Source organism: Arachis hypogaea, chromosome 14 (genome assembly GCF_003086295.3).
Source record: "Arachis hypogaea cultivar Tifrunner chromosome 14, arahy.Tifrunner.gnm2.J5K5, whole genome shotgun sequence".
Taxonomy (NCBI): domain Eukaryota; kingdom Viridiplantae; phylum Streptophyta; class Magnoliopsida; order Fabales; family Fabaceae; genus Arachis; species Arachis hypogaea.
Window position 1 is genome coordinate 54365775 of NC_092049.1, and position 18735 is coordinate 54384509.

Consider the following 18735-nt stretch of genomic DNA (forward strand, 5'->3'; position numbering starts at 1 on the left):
GCTCAGCTTTTGAGGAGGAAAGAACTTGGCTAAGAAAGCCGTGACCAGCTTATCCCAAGAGTTCAGGCTATCTTTGGGTTGAGAGTCCAACAACACTCTAGCTCTGTCTCTTACAGCAAAAGGGAAAAGCATGAGCCTGTAGACTTCAGGATCTACTCCATTAGTCTTAACAGTATCACAGATCTGCAAGAATTCAGTTAAGAACTGAAAAGGATCTTCAGATGGAAGTCCATGAAACTTGCAGTTCTGCTGCATTAGAGAAACTAGCTGAGGTTTCAGCTCAAAATTGTTTGCTCCAATGGTAGGAATGGAGATGCTTCTTCCATGTAAATTGGAATTAGGTGCAGTAAAGTCACCAAGCATTCTCCTTGCATTATTGTTGTTGGGTTCGGCTGCCATCTCCTTTACTTGTTCGAAATTTTCAATAAGGTTGTCTCTGGATTGTTGTAATTTAGCTTCTCTTAGTTTTCTCTTCAGAGTCCTTTCAGGTTCTGGATCAGCTTCAACAAGAATGCCTTTTTCTCTGTCCCTGCTCATAAGAAAGAGAAGAGAAAAAGAAAAGAAGAGGAATCCTCTATGTCACAGTAAAGAGGTTCCTTATTGTTAGTAGAAGAAAAGAAGAAGAGAAAAATCTGAACTCAGAAAGAGAGAGAGAGAGGGTTCGGATTTTTGGTGGGTGAGAAAGAGATGTTAGTAGATGAATAAATAAATAGAATAAGATGAGAGAGGGAAAATTTCGAAAATAATTTTTGAAAAAGAGTTAGTGATTTTTGAAAATAGTTTTTGAAAAAGGTTAGTAATTTTCGAAAATAAAAATAAAAAATTAAAATAATTAGTTAATTAAAAAGAGATTTTGAAAAAGGGAGAAGATATTTTTCGAAAATGAGAGAGAGAGAGTAAGTTAGGTGGTTTTGAAAAAGATAAGAAACAAACAAAAAGTTAGTTAGTTAGTTGAAACAAATTTCGAAAAGACAAGAAGTTAGGAAGTTAGAGAAGATATTTTGAAATCAATTTTTTGAAAAAAAATAAGATAAGAAGATATTTTTGAAAAGATATGATTGAAATTAATTTTGAAAAAGATTTGATTTTTAAAATCACAATTAATGACTTAATTCACAAGAAATTACAAGACATGATTCTAGAACTTAAAGTTTGAAACTTTCTTAACAAGTAAGTAGCAAACTTGAAATTTTTGAATCAAAACATTAATTGGTGATGTTATTTTCGAAAATTTGATATAAAAATAAGAAAAATATTTTCGAAAAATGTTTTTAGAATTTTCGAAAATAACTAAGAAAATTGAAAAAGATTTGATTTTTGAAAAAGATTTTGAAAAAGATAAGATTTTTAAATTGAAAATTTGATTTGACTCATAAAAACAACTAGATTTTAAAATTTTTTTAAAAAGTCAAATCTAATTTTCGAATTTATGAGAGAGAAAAAGGGAAAGATATTTTTTTTTATTTTTTTGAATTTTTATGATGAGAGAGAAAAATAAGAAAAATGATGCAATGCATGAGAATTTTAGATCAAAACATGTGATGCATGCAAGAATGCTATGAATGTCAAGATGAACACCAAGAACACTATGAAGATCATGATGAACACCAAGAACATATTTTTGAAAAATTTTTAATGCAAAGAAAACATGCAAGACACCAAACTTAGAATTCTTTAATGCTTAGACATAAAGAATTCAGGAATGCATATGAAAAACAAGAAAGGACACAAAATAAGAAAACATCAAGATCAAACAAGAAGACTTACCAAGAACAACTTGAAGATCATGAAGAACACCATGAATGCATGAATTTTTCGAAAAAAAAATGCAAGATGAGTATGCAATTGACACCAAACTTATAACATGACTCAAGACTCAAATAAGAAACACAAAATATTTTTGATTTTTTATGATTTTATAATTTTTTTGTATTTTCTTTTAATTTTAATTTTTTTTTTCGAAAATCATTTTGAAAAAGAAAAATAAGGATTCCAAAATTTTTAATATGAATTCCAGGAATCTTATGCTCTTTAGTCTAAAGCTCCAATCAAAGGGTCAGGCATGGCTTAATAGCCAGCCAAGATTTAGTATGTAACTCAGACATGACACGCCTAACATGCCCTACAGTCGTGGCTTTACAGCCAACCAGGCTTCAACATGCTTTATGAAACACTAGAATTCATTCTTAAAAATTCTGAAGAAAAATATATTTTTGAAAACATTTTTAATTTTTTTATTTTATTTTATTTTTTTTCGAAAACAAAGGAGAAATTTTTGAAAAAGTTTTGAAAAATTTTTGAAAAGAAAACAAAAAGAAAATTACCTAATCTGAGCAACAAGATGAACCGTCAGTTGTCCAAACTCGAACAATCCCCGGCAACGGCGCCAAAAACTTGGTGCGCAGAAATTGTGATTACACTTTGATTATGTAAAATTCATCGCTCTTTCTTTCCCTGGTAATGGCGCCAAAAACATGATGCCAATACCATGGTTCACAACTTCGCACAACTAACCAGCAAGTGCACTGGGTCGTCCAAGTAATACCTTACGTGAGTAAGGGTCGAATCCCACGGAGATTGTTGGTATGAAGCAAGCTATGGTCACCTTGTAAATCTCAGTCAGGCGGATATAAGATAGTAATGGAGTTTTCGAAAATAATTAATAAAATAGGGATAGAAATACTTATGTAAATCATTGGTGAGAATTTCAGATAAGTGAATAGAGATGCTTTCGTTCCTCTGAACCTCTGCTTTCCTGCTATCTTCATCCAATCAGTCTTACTCCTTTCCATGGCTGGCTTTATGTGATGCATCACCATTGTCAATGGCTACTTTCGGTCTTCTCTCGGGAAAATGATCCAAATGCCCTGTCACGGCACGGCTAATCGTCTGGAGGCATCACCCTTGTCAATAGTTACATCCTATCCTCTCAGTGAAAATGTTCAACGCACCCTGTCACGGTACGGCTATTCATCTGTCGGTTCTCGATCATGCTGGAATAGGATTTACTATCCTTTTGCGTCTGTCACTACGCCCAGCAATCGCAAGTTTGAAACTCGTCACAATCATTCAATCATTGAATCCTACTCGGAATACCACAGACAAGGTTTAGACTTTCTGGATTCTCTTGAATGCCGCCATCATTCTAGCTTACACCACGAAGATTCTGATTAAGAGATCTAAGAAATACTCAATCAGTCGAAGGTAGAACGGAAGTGGTTGTCAGGCACGCGTTCATAGGGAATGATGATGATTGTCACATTCATCACATTCAGATTGAAGTGCGAATGAATATCTTGGAAGCGAAACAAGATGAATTGAATAGAAAACAGTAGTACTTTGCATTAATCTTTGAGGAACAGCAGAGCTCCACACCTTAATCTATGGAGTGCAGAAACTCTACCGTTGAAAATACATAAGTGATAATGGAGTTCATTGGTCTCGGCCCCAGAGGGGAACTGGAGAAACCAAGACTGATCATAGGATCAAAATACAATTCAGGATGTCTAATATAATAGTAAAAAGTCCTATTTATAATAAACTAGCTACTAGGGTTTACAGAAGTAAGTAATTGATGCATAAATCCACTTCTGGGGCCCACTTGGTGTGTGCTTGGCTGAGCTTGAGTGTTACACGTGTAGAGGTCATTCCTGGAGTTGAACGCCAGCTTTTGTGCTAGTTTGGGCGTTGAACTCCACTTTGCAACTTGTTTCTGGCGCTGGACGCCAGAATTGGGCAGAGAGCTGGCATTGAACGCCAGTTTTGCGTCGTCTAAACTTGGACAAAGTATGGACTATTATGCTGGAAAGCCCTGGATGTCTACTTTCCAACGCAATTGGAAGCACGCCATTTCGAGTTCTGTAGCTCCAGAAAATCCTCTTTGAGTGCAGGGAGGTCAGAATCCAACAGTATCAGCAGTCCTTCTTTAACCTCTGATTCAGATTTTTGCTCAAGTCCCTCAATTTCAGCCAGAAAATACCTGAAATCACAGAAAAACACACAAACTTATAGTAAAGTCCAGAAATGTGAATTTAACATAAAAACTAATGAAAACATCCCTAAAAGTAACTAGATCTTACTAAAAACATACTAAAAACAATGTCAAAAAGCGTATAAATTATTCGCTCATCAGACGCCAATCAAGAAGAATACAGGTCAAATCTGAAAAATCAAGGCGCAGCAATCTCAAAGTTGGAAGCACAAGTGGGGATCTTATCCATGCAGATCCCACTGCCCACACACACATTTCCCAGTGACACCATGGCCAACCCAAGAGGGGAATGCAAGGCCATTGCACTAAGAAGTGGAAAAGTTGTGGAGGAAGGAACCCCAAGCAAAGACAACCACAAAGAAGAAGTTGCAGAAAAGCAGGGGAATAGGAATGAAGAAGAGACCCCTGCTCCACCTTCACCAAAACCAGTCCTGAAGCCCTATGTGCCAAAAGCACCATACCCACAAACGCTGGAAAAAGATAGGAAGGATGGCCAATTCTTTAAATTCCTAGAGATCTTCAAGAAGCTCCAAATCAACATACCATTTGCTGAGGCATTGGAACAAATGCCACTCTATGCCAAATTCTTGAAGGAGCTTATAACAAGAAAAAGGAACATGGAGGCAAAGGAGACCATAGTACTAACTGAGGAATGTAGTGCCATCATACAAAAGAAGCTACCTCAGAAGATGAAGGACCCAGGGAGTTTCCAAATCCCCTGCATCATAAGGGACATCACTATTGAGAAAGCTTTGTGTGAGTTGGGAGCTAGTATAAATCTCATGTCCTTAACCATGATGAGAAGGATGAAGATTGAGGAAGCCAAGCCAACAAGAATAGCACTCCAATTGGCTGACAGAACATTTAAGTTTCCACATGGGGTGGTGGAAAACTTGTTAGTAAAACTGGGAAAATTCATTTTCCCAGCTGATTTTGTTGTGCTGGACATGGAAGAAGAGGCCAACACATCAATCATCCTAGGGAGGCCATTCCTAGCTACTGCTGGAGCCATCATTGATGTGCAAAAAGGGAAACTAGTTTTGAGATTGCATGAAGAGAAGATGGTCTTCAACGTCTTTAAGGCAATGAGTTACCCAAAGAATCCATAGGAGAATGCATGATGGTAGACACCATGGAACAGATAGTTCAAGGAGTCTTAGAAGAAGAAAAATATGAAGGAACTATTGAGCTAGAACAAGCATCAAATGGAGAACTACCACAAAGAACCATGAAGAATCTAACCATACTATCCACCACAGATAACAAAGAAGCAGAGGCACCAAAATTAGAATTGAAAACCTTACCACCCAGTTTGGAATATGCATATTTGGGTGCCAACAACACTCACCCAGTAATCATAAATTCAAGTCTGAGTGAGGAGCAAGAAGAGGAGCTTATCCAAGTGTTGAGACAACACAAGGATGCCATAGGCTGGACACTTGCAGATTTAAAGGGGATCAGTCCTTCAATGTGCATGCACAAAATCCTACTTGAAGATGATGCCAAACCTTTAAGGCAATAACAAAGGAGGCTGAACCCAACCATGAATGAAGTGGTTCAAAAAGAAGTGTTGAAATTGTGGCAAGCAGGGGTGATCTATCCCATCTCAGACAGCCCTTGGGTAAGCCCGGTGCAAGTAGTCCCAAAGAAGGGAGGGATCAGTGTTGTGTCAAATGAGAAGAATGAACTGATACTCACAAGGACAGTGACCGGATGGCGTATGTGCATTGACTACCGGAAACTCAATGAAGCCACCCGGAAAGACAACTTTCCTTACCCTTCAAGGACCAGATGCTTGAAACAATGGCAGGACATGAGTATTATTGCTTCCTGGATGGGTATTCGGGCTATAATCAAATTGTTGTAGACCCCAAGGATTAGGAAAAAACTTCATTTACTTGTCTATATGGTATTTTCGCTTAGAGGAGAATGCCCTTTGGATTGTGCAATGCACCTGCTGATGTGCGGAAAACGATCCAACACGAAACTAACCGGCAAGTGCACCGGGTCGCATCAAGTAATAATAACTCACGGGAGTGAGGTCGATCCCACAGGGATTGAAGGATTGAGCAATTTTAGTTTAGTGGTTGATTTAGTCAAGCGAATCAAGATTTGGTTGAGAGATTTGTGATTTGCAGAATTTAAATTGCATGGAAAATAAAGGGAATGGGTAATTTGCATGAAATTAAAGAGAACTGAAATTTAAAGTGCTAAATCTTAAAGGGCAAGAAATTAAATGGCAGAAACTTAGAACGCAAGAAATGTAAATTGCAGAATCTTAAAGTGCAAGAAATGTAAATGGCTTGAATTGTAAAGGGAATTGGGAATTGGATTTGCAGAAATTAAACAAGGAAGAGTAAAATTCAACACACAGAAGAGTAGAAGATGCCTTGGGTTGAATCGGATCTAAAACAGAAATATAAAAGAGCTTGAAAAGCAGTAAACAGAGAAATTGAGAATGGGAATCCAGATCTCAGGACTCAAGAGACTAGATAACCAAGTCTAGATCTCAATGCCTTCCTAGATCCAACAAGAGCAATTACAAAGGAAATGTAAATTGCAGAGAAAGTAGAAGAAGAAGTAATTAACAGAAACTGAAATTTAATTGTGCAGTAAGTAAACAGAGAGATCTCAGGATGAGATTGAAACAGAATTCCTTCAATTCTCCAACCCAAGATCAAAGCAAATGTAATTGAAATTGAAAGCAAGAAAACTAAGAGGAAGGGAATTCAATTCTCCTTCCCCGAGACTTAGAAACTCAAAATTACTCAACACCAAAAGCTCTCCAAAAACTACCTACGAAAACTAAAGGAAAGCTCTTCCAAAAACTTAAATCCGAAGCTATTTATACACTTTCTTCAAATGGTCTTCAAGCTTTGAATTGGGCCTTTGCTCTTGATGGAATTGGGTTGATAGAGGCCTTGGTTGATTGCTCTTGGAGTTGGAGAGAGAACCAAAGTGAACCGGGTTGGGAACTATAAAAGCTTGAGTAAAAGCTTGAGTAAAAGTTTGAGGCAAACTTTTACTCAAACTTTTTACACCAGCTGCCCCATTGTTGCTGCTACCAACGTTTGAGCTAAAGTTTGGGGTCAAACTTTTGCTCAAACGTTGGCCCCCTTATGCACACTCATGGCGCCAACGTTTGCCAAAAAGTTTGAGTCAAACGTTGGCGCAAACTTTTTCTCTCCAGGGTGTGTTGCTGATGGCGCCAACGTTTGCCAAAAAGTTTGAGGCAAACATTGGCGCATGCTTTTGTCCTCCAGGGTATTGATTTGTGATGCCAACGTTTGCCAAAAAGTTTGAGGCAAACGTTGGCGCAAGCTTTTTTCCCAAAAGTTTGAGCTAAAGTTTGAGGCAAACTTTTGCTCAAGCTTTTTGTTCCCTGGGGTTTTTTCACTTATTCCGAAAGTTTGAGCTAAAGTTTGAGGCAAACTTTTGCTCAAACTTTTTGTTCTCTCTTGCTCCTAGCCATTCCTTCTTGCTTCAACCTTTCTCCAAGCTTTCTTCACCTATCATTAATCAACCAAACACATCAAAGCTATGCTCAAAATCATGAGATTGTCATTCTTTCATAATATGTGGCAATTATAGCATAAATCCTCATGAAATTGCATTAATTTATCTATGGTTGATTAAATCAAAGGAAACGTGAAAATCTACCCGATTGGCTTGCTTGTGGCTCAAGAAAGTGCATAATTCAATTGAAAACAAAAGAAAAAGGCTAGTGAAACTAGGCTAAGATGACTTGTCATCACAACACCAAACTTAAAGCTTGCTTGTCCCCAAGCAAGAAAGGAATTATGCTCAAAGGTTCTTTCAATCAGAATGGATTTGAAAAATTACATGTACTATCCTGTGAGTGAAGTGATCAAGTGACAGTGGGGTGAACTCTAAATCATGTGCTCAAGCAAGGGCCTCAGTGCTTACTAGTCCCTACATCTTGGGAGTCTTAGGTCTTAGAACTTTCATCCAAATAATATCATGAAGATCTCTTTATATGTAATCACCTTGAAGCAGCTTATAGTTTCTTTGCTTTTGCCTTGACTCTAAGTGTCATGTCTCAAAGCGGCTCTTTAGATAAGCTTTCAATCAATACTCCTAAACCAGTTGGTTTTAAGGTATTAGGTGTTAAAGCACCCCTAAGGATTTACTTGCTCAAGCCTCTTTCTTTGACACAATTCGACCACAAGCATTTACTAGGATAACAACTCTTTGAGTTTTTGTTTCTTCTTTCTTTTCTGCCTAGTAATTGATGCTCAGAGCCTTGGGCCATGTTCTTTTTGTTTTTGTATTTTCTTTATTTTCTTTTGTTTTGTTTGCTGCTTCTTGGATCAATAAATTTTTGAGAATCTCCACAATACTTCTTTGAACTTCATGTCCTGCCTATGAGCTCCCATGCAAGTTTTCATAAGCATGCAACCTCAAAACATTATCATACAACTAGCACCGCCACTTCTCCTAATCTTTTGCTTGCCTCAAAATTGTTTAATTCCTCAATCCTTCTTTTCAAAGAACTTTCATGTGATGCATTTTTTGATGTATTGAGTGCAAACAAGTGTGAAAAGTGTAGTATTGTGAATAATCAAGCATCTTAATTATTGAATTACAGAAAAACTATACTATGCAGACAAGCAGGGGTATTATATCACTTTCAATCGTAGCAATATCTGATATAAAACAATCACTGAACAATACAACCTTTTGGAATCTGCTTGCTGTCCTCCTCATCATCCTCATTGCTGGTTTTAGCATTCCTCTTTCATTTCTTTGGGTGATGATGCTTAATCCTTCCAAAAGCTTGTATGACACTCTGCAATGATATTGAAAGTTGCTTGTTCCCAAAGAACTTGAAAAATGGTTAGCATGTATGATTTATTTGTGGGCTTTTGAACTTACTTTGGTGTGGGAACACCAAACTTAGTACCTTGCCAATGGTCCTTGTGCATCAGATTAACCATGTGTAAAACTCTTTTTCTTTTTCAAAAGTGACAAAATTGGAAACTTAGGAAACCACAGCATAGTTAACCAGTTTATCTAAATGCTTGAAGCTAGCATTATGCAGAAAGTGAGAATGTGTTTTATGATGAGATTTTGGTGGAACACCAAACTTAGAATCCTTCATTCTTCCTTATATTATTTTGGTGTGCAACACCAAACTTAGCTTCTTGCAATATAGATAAAACTAATTAACCTTTTTATTAAAATAGCTATGAAAAGAAACTACCTCAGGTTGGGTTGCCTCCCAACAAGCGCTCTTTTATTGTCATTAGCTTGACATCCTTCATCCTCTGATCATGGAAGTTGAGACTTCTGTTGCCTTTGGCTTCCTCCTAAGTGAGGTTTTGCTTTGTGATGCTCATCCTGGATGATTGATTCTTTTCCTTCAGCCCTCTTCTCACCCATTTCTGCGAGGTTCTTAGCCCGTTGCTGCATTTGCCTCTCAATTCTTCTGAGTGAGGTTTCCTAGTTCTGTGTTATCTCCTCTTGGTGCTCCATCATTCTCTCTATTAAGATCTCCAAATTGGTGATCCTATGAAAGTGTTGTGAAATTTGTTGGTTGTGAGGTATCTGGGGTTGGAGGGGTGGGTAGTGTGGTGGTATGTAGTGATTGTTGTTTGTATGGTGGTGTTTTTGCAGGTTTGGGAAGTTAGGGTTGTTATAGTTGAAGTCCCTTTGTTCCTGATGCTGAGATTCCCTCATTCTTAGATAAGAATGTGGTTTCCATGGTGGAAATTGTGTATTCACTGTGGCAGAATGTAGAAAATCAATTTGTCTAGCTATTGACTCCAATTGTTGCTGAGTTTGCTGGTATAGCCGTTTGTTTTGATTCATGATTGCCCTCACTCCTTCAAGATTCATTACTTCCTTTTCTGAAATTGCATTCCGTGGTGTCTCAAATGAGTGTTGGTTATTGACTCTTTTGTCTTTGAACTCTGCAGTTCCTTGGATGGTTGCTGTTGCGTTGAGTAGGCCATCTGAGAAGTAATCCACCGCTCTTTTTGTTTCTGGGGTTAATCCTTCATAGAACGCTTGGAAACCCACTTTGTCACTTGCTTTCTTGTATCTTTCCCATGCTTTGAACAATGGTTCTTCCTCTCCTTGTATGAAAGGATGTATTCCCTCTTTCATCTTGATGTTTTGTTGGGATGAGGAGAATTTGGCTAGAAACTTGGCAACCAAATCATCCCAACTAGTGATACTTCCTTCGGGAAAGGTTTCAAGCCATTGTGTCGCTTCATCCTTTAGTGAGAAAGGAAATAACAAGAGCTTATAGGTATCATGATTTATACTATCGAGATTGACAGCACCACAAGTCCTCAGAAAAAGGGATAGGTGCTATTTAGGATCCTCCAATGGATTTCCACCATAGGAACAATTGTTCTTGATTAGTGTAATGAGTTGCGGCTTCATGTTGTGGTGTTCTTCTTTCTCAGAAACTCCTTCTTCAATGATATCCTTCCCTCTGGCCTCTCTTCTTTCCTGTGACATATAAATTAACAAACAGAACACACAGTGGTATTCTTGAAAATTGAGTGTAGTCAGTTGAGACAAAACTTCAAACAGTTAGTGTGTTAGTCAAAAATTAGAGAAACAGAAAATAAAAATGCTAGATCTAGATCACCACCTCACTTAATCATTATCAATCTAATCAATCCCCGGCAACGGCGCCAAAAACTTGATGTGCGGAAAACGATCCAACACGAAACTAACCGGCAAGTGCACCGGGTCGCATCAAGTAATAATAACTCACGGGAGTGAGGTCGATCCCACAGGGATTGAAGGGTTGAGCAATTTTAGTTTAGTGGTTGATTTAGTCAAGCGAATCAAGATTTGGTTGAGAGATTTGTGATTTGCAGAATTTAAATTGCATGGAAAATAAAGGGAATGGGTAATTTGCATGAAATTAAAGAGAACTGGAATTTAAAGTGCTAAATCTTAAAGGGCAAGAAATTAAATGGCAGAAACTTAGAATGCAAGAAATGTAAATTGTAGAATCTTAAAGTGCAAGAAATGTAAATGGCTTGAATTGTAAAGGGAATTGGGAATTAGATTTGCAGAAATTAAACAACGAAGAGTAAAATTCAACACACAGAAGAGTAGAAGATGCCTTAGGTTGAATCGGATCTAAAACAGAAATATAAAAGAGCTTGAAAAGCAGTAAACAGAGAAATTGAGAATGGGAATCCAGATCTCAGGACTCAAGAGACTAGATAACCAAGTCTAGATCTCAATGCCTTCCTAGATCCAACAAGAGCAATTGGAAAGGAAATGTAAATTGCAGAGAAAGTAGAAGAAGAAGTAATTAACAGAAACTGAAATTTAATTGTGCAGTAAGTAAACAGAGAGATCTCAGGATGAGATTGAAACAGAATTCCTTCAATTCTCCAACCCAAGATCAAAGCAAATGTAATTGAAATTGAAAGCAAGAAAACTAAGAGGAAGGGAATTCAATTCTCCTTCCCCGAGACTTAGAAACTCAAAATTACTCAACACCAAAAGCTCTCCGAAAACTACCTACGAAAACTAAAGGAAAGCTCTTCCAAAAACTTAAATCCGAAGCTATTTATACACTTTCTTCAAATGGTCTTCAAGCTTTGAATTGGGCCTTTGCTCTTGATGGAATTGGGTTGATAGAGGCCTTGGTTGATTGCTCTTGGAGTTGGAGAGAGAACCGAAGTGAACCGGGTTGGGAATAATAAAAGCTTGAGTAAAAGTTTGAGTAAAAGTTTGAGGCAAACTTTTACTCAAACTTTTTACACCAGCTGCCCCATTCTTGCTGCTACCAACGTTTGAGCTAAAGTTTGGGGTCAAACTTTTGCTCAAACGTTGGCCCCCTTATGTACACTCATGGCGCCAATGTTTGCCAAAAAGTTTGAGTCAAACGTTGGCGCAAGCTTTTGTCCTCCAGGGTATTGATTTGTGATGCCAACGTTTGCCAAAAAGTTTGAGGCAAACTTTTGCTCAAGCTTTTTGTTCCCTGGGGTGTTTTCACTTATTCCGAAAGTTTGAGCTTAAGTTTGAGGCAAACTTTTGCTCAAACTTTTTGTTCTCTCTTGCTCCTAGCCATTCCTTCTTGCTTCAACATTTCTCCAAGCTTTCTTCACCTATCATTAATCAACCAAACACATCAAAGCTATGCTCAAAATCATGAGATTGTCATTCTTTCATAATATGTGGCAACTATAGCATAAATCCTCATGAAATTGCATTAATTTATCTATGGTTGATTAAATCAAAGGAAACATGAAAATCTACCCGATTGGCTTGCTTGTGGCTCAAGAAAGTGCATAATTCAATTGAAAACAAAAGAAAAAGGCTAGTGAAACTAGGCTAAGATGACTTGTCATCACCTGCAACATTCCAAAGGTGCATGCTCTCCATTTTTTCGGACATGGTTGAGAAGTTCATAGAAGTATTCATGGATGACTGATGCACGAAAAATTGTCTCTCAACAATTTTCCTTGGCAAGTATATCGAATTGTCGTCAAGTAAAAACTCACAATAGAGTGAGGTCGAATCCCACAGGGATTGATTGGTCAATCAACTTTAATTAGAGGAATGTTCTAGTTGAGCTAAGCAGAATTTGATGTGAGAGTTTCAGGAAATTAAATGGCGGAAAGTAAATAGCAAAAAATGTAAATGCTGGAAATAAAGAGCTGAATATAAATGACGGAAAGTAAATTGCAGAATCTTAAATGGGGAATGGGGAATTTAGCATGAAATTAAATTGCAGAAATTAAAGAGAATGGGTAAGATCAGAAATGGGGGATTCATTGGGCTTAAGAGATGTTGTATTCTCCGGATCAAGTTTATTTTCATCTCTTCCTCAATCAATGCATTCATTGATCTCCTTGGCAATCTTAAGTGATTGAATTCCAATTCCTTGGTAATTCAATCTCTCAAATCTTGATCAATAGCCAATTCCTTGGTCCAATTGCTCATGAGAAGAGATGAAGTATGGTCACTGATTATACCACATGTATTTCCAACTCAAAGTGTTGGTAGGATTATATGTCACAATATGCATCCAAACCCCAATTTGGTCCAACATGAGAAAGTATTTTTAGCATGATCTCTTCATTCCTCTTCCAAGGTTCTTAAGAGATCCAAGTATGAATAGCTTCTTTTCCAAGATAACTACCTAATTGGATGAAGATTGAAAGCTTTCTAGTAAAATCAAGAGAAAATAAAGAAGAAGAATAATAAAAACTATTATTGATCCATCAAATTACAACAGAGCTCCCTAACCCAATGAAAAAGGTTTAGTTGTTCATGGCTCTGGGAATGGAAAACAAAGATGGAGAATGCATTCTGAAATTAAAACTAGAAGTTGCAGAGAAAGTAAAATTATACAGAGAGTAGTTCTCTCAATCCAAAAGCTCCTTCTCTAGTTCAAAACTACTCCTATTTATACTACTCTTCTGATCTTCTAGTTGGCTCTTCAAGTCTTGGATATGGGCCTTTGGATCTTGAGTTGAAGCAGTTATCATCTTTAGTGGGCTCAGGGCCACTTGTAGAGAAAGTGTGCAGTAGACATGGACTTTAGCTTAGGGCGTTAGTGGTGTTAACGTTAAGTGAAAATATGGGGTTGAGAACGTTAGTGACAATCACCTTTTTCACTAACGTTCCTAACCCAAAATGGTCCACGTTAACTTCAACGTTAGTGGCACTAACGTGACCACTAACGTTGCCTTTTGGCCCTTCGCAAACGTTATTGGGGTTTATCTTTCCCAATAACGTTGAGAGTACCCCTTTCTCCCTACGTTAGAGTTCACGTTAGTATAGTTAACATGACCTTTAACGTAGGCTTGCCAAATCTTCGAGAGCGTTAGTGACACCTACCTTTTTCACTAACGCTCCAAAATGCCCCTTTCCCACGTTAGTGCCTTACGTTAATTACATTAATGTGACCACTAACGTGGTGTTGATTGCCATCTCCAACGTTAGTGACAAAGGTGAGTGTCACTAACGTTGGCTCATCATCCCTTTCTTCCACGTTAGCTTCTACGTTAATGTAATTAACGTGGTAACTAACGTGGCTCATAGTGGCTTAGTCCAACGTTAGTGACAAAGGTGAGTGTCACTAACGTTGGCGATTCCATGCTCCTTCCACGTTAGAGTTCACGTTAACCAAGTTAACGTGGCTCTTAACGTAGCCAATATGGGCTTGGTCCAACGTTAGTGACAAAGGTGAGTGTCACTAACCTTGGCATTATCTTCCTCTTCCACGTTAGAGTTCACGTTAACTGAGTTAACGTGACTCTTAACGTGGCCAATTGCCCTTTTGGAGCGTTAGTGGCACTCACTTTTACCACTAACTCTTGGAGCTTCCTTTTCCTCCACGTTAACTACCACATTAATGTATTTAATGTGGTAATTAACGTGGGCTATGATGGCTTCGAAGACGTTATTGGCGATCACTTTTCTCATTAACGTTGCAAGCTAGCTCCCATTCCACGTTAGTGGTCACGTTAGTTAGACTAACGTGGCTACTAACGTGGCTTTTCCTTGCTTCCTTTGTCCTGAAATCAAGCAAATAAAGTGCGTCAAAGCTCTAATCCAAGTTATGAGTCATGCATCATCCAATTTGTCATTAAATTCATGCATAATTCTCATGAAATCATATAAAATTCACAATGTTTGCTTGAATCAAGATGTGAATGAAATTCTACCCAAAACTTGCTTATTTCCTAAGAAAATGCATGAAACTACCCTAAAACAGTAAAGAAAAGGTCAGTGAAACTGGCCGAAATGCCCTGTCATCAACGACTTTTCTGTGTTTGGAAACTCATACTTTGATTGCCTATGCCATCTTGCTCTTGTTCTAAAAAGGTGCCAAGAAACCAACCTGGTTTTGAACTGGGAGAAGTGCCACTCTATGGTAACTGAAGGGGTAGTTCTTGGTAACAAGATTTCAAAAAATGGCATAGAAGTAAACAAGGCAAAGGTGGAAGTAATTGAGAAATTACCTCCACCATGCAATGTCAAGGCAATCAGGAGTTTTTTGGGACACGCTGGATTCTATAGGAGGTTTATCAAAGATTTTTCAAAGATTGCAAAACCCCTTAGTAACCTACTTGTCTCAAATACTCCCTTTGTTTTTGATAAAGAGTGCATGGTAGCCTTTAATGAGCTTAAGAAGAGACTCTCATCTGCACCTATTATAGCACTACCAAGCTGGGATCTTCCTTTTGAATTAATGTGTGATGCATCTGATTTTGCTGTTGGTGCTGTTCTAGGACAGAGGAAAGACAAGCTAGTACATGTTATTTACTATGCTAGCAATGTCCTTAATGACAATCAAAGGGACTACACCACCATGGAGAAAGAACTTTAGGTCATAGTCTTTGCTTTTGATAAGTTTAGATCATATCTTATTGGCTCTAAAGTAATTGTATTCACTGATCATGCAGCACTCAAATACTTGCTTACCAAACAAGAATCTAAGCCCAGATTAATAAGATGGATTCTGCTGCTCCAAGAATTTGACATTAAAATTAAAGATAGGAGCGGAGCAGAGAACAAAGTAGCTGACCATCTCTCAAGGATTCCACAAGAAGAAGAAGAGACACACCAAGTTGCAGTAAATGAAAGCTTCCGTGATGAGCAATTGATGATGATTCGAGTAGCCCCTTGGTTTGCAAACATAGCTAACTTCAAAGCCATTGGGGAATTACCAACCAACATCAACAAACACATGAGAAGAAAGATAGTCAAGGATGCCAAACACTACATCTGGGATGACCCCTATTTGGTCAAAAGGTGTGCTGATGGGATCTTGAGAAGGTGTATATCTCATGAAGAAGGTCAGGAAGTGTTGTGGTAGTGCCATGGATCCGAATATGGAGGCCACTTCAGTGGAGAAAGAACAGCAGCAAAAGTGCTTCAATCCAGATTTTACTAGCCAACAATGTTCAAGGATGCGAAGGAATTGGTGTCAAGATGTGATGAGTGCCAAAGAGCTGGTAATCTAACCAAGAGAAATGAGATACCACAGCAATTCATATTAGAGCTAGAACTATTTGATGTATGGGGATTGATTTTATGGGACCCTTCCCAACCTCCTACTCAAAGAGTTACATATTGGTGGCTGTGGACTATGTCTCAAGATGGGTAGAAGCCATAGCCACTACAACAAATGACAACAAAGTTGTGATAAGCTTCTTGAGACGGAACATTTTCAGCATGTTTGGAGTTTCTAGAGCTCTCATCAGTGATGGAGGAACACACTTCTGCAACAAATAACTTGAGACACTCCTTCTCAGGTATAGAGTCAAGCACACGGTGGCAACTCCATACCACCCACAGACCAACGGGCAAGCTGAAATTTTCAACAGAGAGCTAAAACGAATCCTTGAAAAAATTGTTGGAAGCTCAAGAAAGGATTGGTCTAAGAAGCTGGATGATGCATTATGGGCCTACAGGACAACCTACAAGACACCCATTGGGATGTCTCCATACTAACTGGTATATGACAAGGCTTGTCACTTACCAGTTGAACTTGAGCATAGAGCTTTTTAGGCTCTAAAAATGCTAAACTATGATAAGCAAGCTGCTGGAGAAAGAAGATTGTTGCAACTCAATGAGCTGGAGGAATTTAGAAATCAAGCATATGAGAATGCAAAAATCTACAAAGAAAACACAAAAAGGTGGCATGATCAAAAGATAGCAAGAAAGGATTTCACTGAAGGACAAAAAGTGCTGCTGTACAATTCAAGGCTCAAGTTCTTCCCTGGGAAACTTAAGTCTTGATGGTCAGGACCATTCACCATACTCAAGGTGTTTCCCTAAGGTCATGTAGAGCTCATGGAGGACAAGACTCAGAGAACTTTTACTGTCAATGGCCATAAACTCAAACACTACTTGGGAAGCTCCTTAGAGGAGCAGAGAGTGAGCTACAAGCTCAACTAAAGATGGAGGAATGTCAAGCTAGTGACAATAAAGAAGCGCTAGTTGGGAGGCACCCCAACACTTTATCCTTTTTGATTTATTGCTTTTCTTAGAAGTAGTTTAAAATTCATTGCGTTAGATAGTTCAAGTTTCAGTCTCACATTTGTGTTACATTACCAATTAGAACTAGATTGCAATAGTAGGTTAGGAAGTTTAATACTAGTTTTGGTAGTTAGAATACTCTTACACTCTTTTTTTTCTTTTTATTCTGGAATTGCAACTTGATGAATGCATTACTAATGATGAGTAAATGGGCTGAGAACTAGCTAAAATGCTAAGTTTGGTGTGGCCACTCACCCACTTAATCTAGGCTTACAACCATTCTAATAGCTTAATTTTGCAGAGTAAGCCCAGAGATTAAGTTTGGTGTGGCCACCACCAAGGATCACCTAGCAAGCCCAAGTTTACCTAATTTGAAAGCGCTTAATGTTTTGGGTAAGAGCATGAACGTGGTTTAATGTGTTCAGAGGAGGTTAGAATCAAAAGAAAATGAAAAGATTGGAGTTATTTCATCCTTATGAACACATTAAATACACAATGATGGATCCAATTTATTAAGATGATAAAGGATTAAGTTTGTTGTCCCAAGGGACACCCATCAGTTGCAATCTGAATTACTCATGATAAGAAGGAAAGTGAAGGATTCTTTTGTCTTTACTAATGGGTTTCAGTTTCAATTTCAGGAGAAAGATGGGACCACATGGTAAGTAACTCACAAAACAAGGAAGTCAAAGTGTACTTACACTTTGGAAGTCAACACATGCAGAAGGCACAGTGAGATAAGAGTTGGCGCCTCTTCCCACGCTAGGCGCCACTCCCCAAGTGGGAAAACATTTAACCCTTTTTATTTCCCACCATTCAAGTCACACCCTTCACACCTTATAAAAGCCTCACACTCCCAACTCTTCTCCCACTCTAAACCCCTGATCACACACGACGAGAATCTATACACCCTTCTTCTCCCCTTCTCTTTTTGTCTTCTACTACCTCTCTTCCCCTACTTCTTTTCCCTTTTTCTTGATTGGGACAATCAAGTCCTAAGTTTGGTGTTGGAGCAAAACCTTGTTTTGCTTACCTCTCTTGCAACCTTCCCCAAATTTTTTTTACAACCTCAAACACACTCTCTCAACCTAATGGCACCACCAAAAAGCTCAGCCTGAAAGAAAACTAAAACCAAGGAACTAACCTCTGGATCCTCAAGCTCTTTCAACGAATACAAGTTTCTCTCCGCATTTAACCATAATCAATTCTATGGTTGGGTGAGTGAGAGGGAGATCATTCCATAAGTTGGGTTCCAATTAGGGAGGAATGAGCATCCTGAAATCAACATTGAGATCAACAGTAGGGGCTGGTCACCCCTATGCAACCCACCAAGGAAGGTAGTAGAGAGCATGGTGAGGGAGTTTTATGCTAACGCTGTGCCTCAACCAGGACAACACTATGGCTACATTAGCTATGTGAGGGGGAAGTCCATTGACTATAGTCCCTCCAGCATAGAGAGGATGCTAATGGTGAACAGGACAAGCTCCACCCAGAGCTTTGAAGAACGAATGAAGCAACAAGACCCTTGAATTGATGAAATCCTGAACGAGATTTGTGTGCTGAATGTGCAATGGATCAAGGACAAGGATGGGATACCCAACCAATTGAGAAGAAGGGATCTGAGCCACCAAGCTAGAGGGTGGCTGGAATTTGTAAGGAGGTCCCTAATCCCCACATCTAATACTTCAGAGGTGACCAAGGAGAGAGCTGTGCTCATATACAGCATCATGAAAGGTGAGAATGTCAATGTG